Raw genomic sequence first — 7,500 nt, 5'->3', positions numbered from 1 at the left:
ATATTTGGCACTTGCCAAGCCTTACACACAAAGCGCTGGTCTATGCGGATTATTTATTTTCTGGATTGTCTGTCCAGGATCTTGTTGAAACTAGCATTCTGGTGATTTATTTTCTTGTTTTCCTTTTCCAGGATGTTGTTGCAGTACTCTGCGTGGTGCAGTTTCGATCATATGTTCTTTGACTGATGGTTTTGTCATTTCGGGATAGTGTTAACCGCAAATTTCCGGATACTATCTATTTTACCGGTAAAAATATCAAAATACCGGAAATAAGAGGTCATGCTACCGGTTGATATTTAGTTTGGCTATGTTTCCACACACATATGATGCAACCGGTACATTCTGGACTTGGTTTGACCGCATGGTTCAAGTCACAAGAGTGGCCGGTTAAGTTCTGCGAGAGCCAGAATTTGTATTTTAAAGACCTGCTTTGAAAAAAAAGGCTTGTGTGATCAGGTTGGTATGTAAGTTATGTTTTTGCGGATTAGCGCCCACTTACGACGGCATGCTAGCGCAAAAATGACTATACTATGACTGATAGGGCAGCATGTCACTGAGGTCGCCTGCGCGTACAGAATGAAATATTTTGAATTTGCCAAGCCCTGCGAACACTCTGACGCTAATTCCTTATTTGTCCACTTAACTTTCTCATTCACTTGCCCCCAAGAACTGGTGAAACCGACACTGGAAGTGCTGTTTTCTCATTGATGATACTCTAGTTATTATGTACAATTTCTTGAATGGGTCGCCGGTGTGCCTATACAGAGGGAAATAATCTGACTCTGCTAAGCCCTACTAACTCTCTAGGCTATAATAGTTCCATGCACACTTTTTTATTTACTTGCCCCAATAATGGTTACAACCAACAGAACTAAGTGGGGAAGTGCGTTTTCGTTATTGATGGCATGCTAGATATATTATATATATTTAACGTGTAGGCCGCTTCTGCTACAAGAATGAAATCACTGTGACAAAGATTTGACACGGTGTGGGTGGGTGCTTGGTGTGCGCTTTACTACCTTACAATATACCCCAATACTCCAATACCGTTTCAAACAACTGTGAATCAGATAATATTCTAACAAGCCCTAGTCTCGCATGCAGTGATGACTTCCATTGATTGTTGGTCTCGTTGTTTGCATACCTAAACATTGTTGGTCTCATTGTTTGCATACCTAAACATTGTTGGTCTCATTGTTTGCATACCTAAACATTGTTGGTCTCATTGTTTGCATACCTAAACATTGTTGGTCTCATTGTTTGCATACCTAAACATTGTTGGTCTCATTGTTTGCATACCGAAACATTGTTGGTCTCATTGTTTGCATACCTAAACATTGTTGGTCTCATTGTTTGCATACCTAAACATTGTTGGTCTCATTGTTTGCATACCGAAACATTGTTGGTCTCATTGTTTGCATACCTAAACATTGTTGGTCTCATTGTTTGCATACCTAAACATTGTTGGTCTCATTGTTTGCATACCGAAACATTGTTGGTCTCATTGTTTGCATACCTAAACATTGTTGGTCTCATTGTTTGCATACCTAAACATTGTTGGTCTCATTGTTTGCATACCTAAACATTGTTGGTCTCATTGTTTGCATACCTAAACATTGTTGCGCTCTGCTTACACTTGAATTATACACTCTGTATTTTTGTGCCAAGCTGCGCCTCCGCGAAGTATGCTTGACAAAGAAAAACGTCGTTCGCATTTGCACACAATATCGGTTAATTATTGTGGCTGACAGTGTGTTGTTCTGGCATCGAGGGGTAACGATAAACAAGGCTCAGGTCTTTGAAGCGTGGCGTGTCGTGCAGGCTAACTTCTACTAATACCCTTCAAGTTGCTATGTTTGTAAGTATACCTTCCTAGCTTGTGTTGGGTCGTACTGTATCTATGCTGACATGCCTACGACGAATTTTTAGAGCCGGTCACTTTAGAAGGGTGTGTTCGTGGTGGTGAATGGGGCGGGAAGGGGGGGCGGGCTCTGTGCATGTGAACATGTGTGTGCAAGTGTGTGTGTGTGCGTGTGTGTGTGTTTGTGTGTGTGTGAATGTGTGTGTGTGTGTGCGTGCGTACACGCGCGCGCGTGTGGTTGTATGTGCGTGCGTGCGTGTGTTTGTGCGTGCGTGCGTGGTGCGTGCGTGGTGCGTGCGTGCGCGTGTGTGCATGCGTGCGTAGGTATGCGCGTATCTGTTTATGTCTGTCTGTCTGTCTGTCGGTCTGTGTACGTGCGTGTGTGTCTGTGTGTGTGTGTGTCCCTGTGTCTGTGCCCGTGGGTGTGCCCGTTTGTGCGTGCGTTTGTCTGTCTGTCCATGGATATGTTGCAAGAGGGCACCTGACAGAGAGTTAGAGGGGGCGAACGGTCTTAACATTATGACCTTCGAATTTCGACACAAGGGGTTAGACTGAGAAAGGAAGATGTCGGCTTTGAAAAGTCGCATGATATTGTTGTTTACGTCAGACGTCACCTTGTGAAGACATTTTGCATTTGTTGGGTCTCAGGGCCGGGAAAACTGCATGCAGGATTGTCAAAACGACATGTCTTAGTAGGTGAACAGGTTACTTTCCGAGGGTGGCATAGATATTGTTTTTCAGGTCAGGCTTCGCCCTTTCGAGACATTTCTCCTTTCTTCCTTTCTTAGAGCTACACCTCAGGCTTGTCGAAACAAAATATCACTTTTAGAAAATGTTGCTTCTAACCATAAACGGTAGTTTGTTGTAGTTCTAGTCAGGTTTCACCTTGTCTGTATTTGAGAAAGAGAGAGAGAGAGAGAGAGAGAGTGTGTGTGTGCGTGTGTATGTGTGTGTGCGTGTGTGTGTGCGTGCGTGCGTGCGAGTGTGCGAATGTGACCGAGTGCGTGCGTGCGCGCATTTTTCCGGTCTCGGATATACACTTCAGGTTGTCGAAACGAAATTTCATTACACGAAAATAATGTTACTCCCAAAGAAGGAGTATGTGCTTTGTCATTCGGATCAGGTATCACCTTGTAGAGATGGTGTGTATTTCTCTCGCAATATATGTGACCTTTGGGGCACGTGAAATGAAGAGGTTAATGTGTCTTCTTTAGAGGTGGGAGGTTTGTAGGTCAAGGGGGAAAGGAAACGGATTCACAGGTGTGGGACCTATTGTCGTCATAGGCTCTGTATATAGTGACTCCTTGATTTGTACCTTGTGACATATCCGCCCACCTCCCATTAGTGTGTGTAACATTATGCAAAGATGTCCGGTCTTGCGTCTGCTGCCTCATAATTGTGTCTTTTATTAATTGCTGATGTGTGTTTGCCTGCCTGCCCATCTCTCTCTCTCTCTCTCTCTCTCTCTCTCTCGGTCTGTCTGTCTGTCTGTCTCTCTGTCTCTCTGTCTCTCTCTCTCTCTCTCTCTCTCTCTCTTCTCTCTCTGTCTGTCTGTCTCTCTCTCTCTCTCTCTCTCTCTCTCTCTCTCTCTCTCTCTCTCTCTCTCTCTCTCTCTCTCTCTCGCTCGCTCGCTCGCTCACGCTTTACTACGTATAAATGTAATTCCCTCTCTCTCTCTCTCTCTCTCTCTCTCTCTCTTTTTTTTTTCTCTCTCTCTCTCTCACTCTCTCTCACTCTCTCTCTCTCTCTCTCTCTCTATCTCTCTCTCTCTCTTTTTTTTTTCTCTCTCTCTCTCTCTCTCTCTCAGTCTCTCTGTCTCTCTCTCTCTGTCTCTCTCTCTCTCACTCTCTCTCTCTCTCTCTCTCTCTCTCTCTCTCTCTCTCTCTCTCTCTCTCTCTCTCTCTCTCTCTCTGCTGGTGCGTGCGCATGTTCTTCTCTTTTAGTTAACCAGTGGGTGTATCTGTCCTTCTGTCTGTTTTTATGTATGTGTGTTTGTCCATGCGCGTGAGCATACATGCGTGTGTGAGTGCGTGCTTGCGTGTGTGCGCGCGCGTGTGGTTGTGTGTGTGTGTCTGTGTGTGGTACGTGCGTGCGTGCGTATGTGTGGTTGTGTGTATATATACTATATGTGTGTGTGTGTGTGTGTGTGTGTGTGTGTGTGTGTGCGTGCGTGTGTGTGTGTGTGTGTGCATGCTTGCGTACGTGCGTGTGTCCATGCGTGCGTGCGTGCATGTGTACGTGCATGCGAGCGTGCCTGTGTGTGTTGTGAACTGTTATTTTTTGCAGGAAGATGGTACCCAATCCAGAACTCAGATCATCGATCTTGTCATTGATGACTCAGTATAGGAGTCAGTGATTGTGAGCAAGAAGCTGAAAGGGGGCGGCCATATACGGTCAAGTGATAGAAATCGATACAAGGTATGACTGTGGTGTATGGGTGTTGCTGCTGGCACGCCCAACTTTCGCAGGCAGGCAGGCAGAGGCGCGAGGCGGCTTAACCACATGAGGGCGAGACTAGACCCCGCGTGAACGGTTAACCAGCCATTAGGCCAACAAAAAAAATAGGTCTGTTTACGGTAACCCGACCGACCCTAGTTTTTTCGCGCGACCCTAGACTTTTTTTTGGCATTTGGGGAAAAAATCTCTTTTTTTTGGCAAAATAACGTAAAAATAGAAGAAAAGAAAAAAAAACCCGACCTACCGACCCTATTTTTTGGGCCTATGTTACCGTAAACAGACCTATTTTTTTTTTGGCCTTAGCCCTGTACAATGACGATGTTAATTGCATGGTGATGAGACATGAAAAGCCTTGTCCTGAAGATACCCTCTTTGCTGGTGTTGACTGTCTCGTAAACGGGACATTCTGAAAACGTTTAAAACAGTTTGTGACATCTCTATTGTCCTGCCGATGCTTGTGATGTATGTTAAATGGTGAATAGAATGTATTCAGTTAATTAATTATTGAAACAATCAAACAAAAAACGCACATATTTGATATTTCTTCTTTTTCTTTGCAGGAATTTACAAGAAACACTAACAGCCGCATTATATCAAACATCTAATAACAGCCTGGATGTGTGCTGCACGGCAAAATGAGGCCGACTTTTGCTGATATTTTTGTGTGAATCATTACACGACACACAGACACACACCGCGATGGTAAAAAGTGTGCACACAACATTAACAAAGACTTAGTTTAAGCATAGACCATTTATCCTGGACCGCCAACTAGCTCTCTCTCCGCTCTTTCTCTCTATTACGAGGAAGCGGCCTCTCGCATTTAGGAACCTACGCTTTCATGGCCTTTCAGAAATCAGGGGGATGTCATATCCGGTGTCGATTGTAAACATGGACGAAGTTGCCGAGGTAAGTTCTGAAAATGCTAAAATAAACTGAGCTAAAGTGCATAATATTATGGAACATGTTTTTCGAAGAGTTTTGTTAAGTTTAGTTTGGAGTTTTGGAAAATCCAGTTCATTGTCACCTCCCATTGTCACAAATAACTGGAGCGTGCTTTCTTTTCACTGTCTTCGAATCGCTGGCCTTTCAAACCGGACGCTAAGCGCCCCTGAAAGTCGAGCGTCGTAACCTCGAAGGGTCACGTGACGAGTTGGCGGTCCAGGCTATTTGGTCTATGGTTTAAGGTACCTTTAAAACACTGGAAGTTATGCAAAAGGGATCGATCGGGTTCGTCCGAGACAGGCACTACCCGCGCGAAAGAATTCTCGTGCAGCATTCATGCGATACTGTGATAACGCCCCCTCGAGAGGGCGCAATAAGGCCACAAGTAACTGACACCAGTTGCCACATCCATTCAATTCGGCGATTGCATACCGCCCTAGTTTTGTTTCCTCAATTCGATTACAACAGGGTTAAGATGCGATAACATTACTAGGTTTGTCGGGTAAAAGGTATGCAGAAGTTAACAATTGTTTCACCTCATGAAATAGTCGATGATGAATATATTAAGCTAGCTGTCCTATTTTTTGCTTCCTGAGAAAGAAAAAAAAACTGTTGATGGATGACTTAGTGAGTAGTTTGTCGCAAGACGTATTTGTGAGAAAGTCCGCTTCAGTGTTTTGCAATATCATAAAAGGCAGGAATTATAAATTTGGCAGGAAGCCCCTTCATTGATTCGGTGCAGGGGCGGACGAGGGGGGGGGGGGGGCACAGGGGGCACGTGCCCCCCCCCCCCCCGAAAAAAAAAAGAAGAAGAAAAAAAAAGATTTTTCTATGCTGATTCTATGACCATTTCTAAGTTCAAATGGCACCAGATGGCACCATTTTGCTTCTTTGGGCAAAAAAAATTTCTGGGGGGGCATGCCCCCGAACCCCCCTAGCAAATTCGGGCGCTTCGCGCCCATCACATTCACTTTCGATTCACAGTGCCCCCCTCCTTACAAAGCAACTGATCCGCCCCTGCTGTGTATTGTATTGTATGGGGCGATTGTGGGCGGGGATGTAGCTCAGTCGGTAGCGCGCTGGATTTGTATCCAGTTGGCCGCTGTCAGCGTGAGTTCGTCCCCACGTTCGGCGAGAGATTTATTTCTCAGAGTCAACTTTGTGTGCAGACTCTCCTCGGTGTCCGAACACCCCCGTGTGTACACGCAAGCACAAGACAAACTGAGTGCGCACGAAAAAGATCCTGTAATCCATGTCAGAGTTCGGTGGGTTATAGAAACACGAAAATACCCAGCATGCTTCCTCCGAAATCATACACGTAAAAGCCGTGGGAGTTTCAGCCCATGTACGAACAAACAAGCAAACAGTATGGGGCGATTTATATAGCGCTTGACGTTCTCTAAGCGCTTTACATATTAATTTCTGCCGTGTGAGATGGAATTTTTTACACAATATATCACGCATTCACATCGGCCAGCAAACCTCAAGCCTATTAGGGCGAGCATTTACCTTTCACGGCCTTTATTCCAAGTCACACGGGTATTTGGTGGACATTTTTATCTATGCCTATACAATTTTGCCAGGAAAGACCCTTTTGTCAATCGTGGGATCTTTAACGTGCACACCCCAATGTAGTGTACACGAAGGGACCTCGGTTTTTCGTCTCATCCGAAAGACTAGCACTTGAACCCACCACCTAGGTTAGGAAAGGGGGGGTGAGAAAATTGCTAACGCCCTGACCCAGGGTCGAACTCGCAACCCCTCGCTTCCGAGGCAAGTGCGTTTACCACTCGGCCACCCAGACCATTTGTATGTAAAAACACACAGCAAGTATAGATATTCAGAATAGAGTATTGTGTTGTGTAAAAAGAAGTGAGTGTGTGTGTGTGTGTGTGTGTGTGTGTGTGTGTGTGTGTGTGTGTGTGTGTGTGTGTGTGTGTGTGTGTGCGTGTGCGTGCGTGCGTACGTGCGTGCGTGCGTGCGTGTGTGTGTGTGTGTGCGTGCGTGCGTGTCTGTCTGTTTTGTATGTTTGTTGTAACATAGATAAGCAGATAAAGGATGCACACAAACAGTTGTGACACTTCGGGGTTTTGCCTTCTCTAATCCATAAGTTTTGAACCTGTTAAAATCCCCGTAGCTGGCCTGCTTTCCACCACTCAGCATAAAAATAAAGTATCATACGAGGGAAAAACTGCAGTGATTTTGAAAATTCGTTCTGTTTTCACAACTCGATCGAA

At 45.1% G+C, this 7,500-nt stretch overlaps 1 long non-coding RNA gene across 1 annotated transcript in view; it reads left to right on the top strand.

The window, feature by feature from the left end:
- LOC138965809 (uncharacterized) overlaps window positions 1-4,956 on the top strand; it is a 35,696-nt gene extending 30,740 nt beyond the window's left edge. Inside the window, exons 2-3 of the long non-coding RNA XR_011455535.1 lie at window positions 4,148-4,279; window positions 4,879-4,956. This is a non-coding gene — a long non-coding RNA (uncharacterized lncRNA). The remainder of the gene's footprint in view (window positions 1-4,147; window positions 4,280-4,878) is intronic.
- Window positions 4,957-7,500: the final 2,544 nt, after the last annotated feature.

Source organism: Littorina saxatilis, linkage group LG5, assembly GCF_037325665.1.
Source record: "Littorina saxatilis isolate snail1 linkage group LG5, US_GU_Lsax_2.0, whole genome shotgun sequence".
Taxonomy (NCBI): Eukaryota; Metazoa; Mollusca; class Gastropoda; order Littorinimorpha; family Littorinidae; genus Littorina; species Littorina saxatilis.
Note: the sequence above shows the minus strand (reverse complement) of the source record. Positions and strands in the feature narration are given on the sequence as shown.